Source organism: Zea mays, chromosome 1 (genome assembly GCF_902167145.1).
Source record: "Zea mays cultivar B73 chromosome 1, Zm-B73-REFERENCE-NAM-5.0, whole genome shotgun sequence".
In the NCBI taxonomy this organism is placed as follows: Eukaryota; Viridiplantae; Streptophyta; class Magnoliopsida; order Poales; family Poaceae; genus Zea; species Zea mays.
The window spans coordinates 246553933-246554828 of NC_050096.1; the positions used below are offsets into that span (position 1 = coordinate 246553933).

The following is an 896-nucleotide window of genomic DNA, read 5'->3' on the forward strand; positions in this document are numbered from 1 at the left end:
AAAGGCGGCTTAAATTGTATACTATATACATCCTTAAGGTACCTATCATGAACTAGCTCTCATTCGTCTCTATGTTATACATCTTTGATGTATGTAGTTAATGTGTATTTTAGGTGGCCATTAATGACATGTTTGCAACAGATGAAAAAGATAATGATCAAATGGCTAGATGCACGTCAATCAGATAGGTTAAACGTAGTATAGAGGATATATAAATACTAATACAAAACGTATATAAATTTATTCATCATGAGCTGGTTTGCCCGAGTGGTTAAGGGGGAAGACTTAAGATCTTCTGCACTGAAGTGCGCGTGGGTTCGAACCCCACAGCCAGCAAGAGTTTCTTTTCTCTAAATGTTTCTTTTTAAGAACTAAAAATCGTCTTCTCTGTTTTTTTACTTCAATTTTTTCACTAAATGATTTTTAAACGTTTTTTATTGCTAAAATCTGTATCTTCTCTATGTTTTTGTTTATCAAAAACATCTTGTAGTTTTCACTAAAAACCTTCTCTATCAAATTTGATGCACCAAGCAAACTCCTCCTTTCTTTTTTTTTAAATAAATTTTTTGTTGTGTCCTCATTAAAATCCTATTCATAATTTTCAGATTCCATGCAACCAGCGGTTTTCTTCTTTAAAATTGTTTTTGTGCATTCTCACTAAAACCCTTGTATTCACCTTATTAATAAGCGTTGTTTAATAACTCCCCACACGAGAACGCTAACTTTCTCTATAAATTTAGAAATGTTAAAACTTAAAACGATGTACAATTTGAGACGCAGGGACGGATAGTCTGGTAACTAAGTCAAATTTGCTTTTATATTAATTAGGTTTCAACTTCTTGCATTGTATGTATCCTGCTCTCTGTGATATCGCCGGATCTACCACTAATGAGATG

At 32.8% G+C, this 896-nt stretch overlaps 1 non-coding gene across 1 annotated transcript; it reads left to right on the forward strand.

Moving 5' to 3' along the window:
* The first annotated feature begins 253 nt into the window (after positions 1-253).
* Positions 254-336, forward strand: TRNAL-UAA (transfer RNA leucine (anticodon UAA)). The gene has a single exon. It is a non-coding gene; the product is annotated as a tRNA-Leu (tRNA).
* Positions 337-896: the final 560 nt, after the last annotated feature.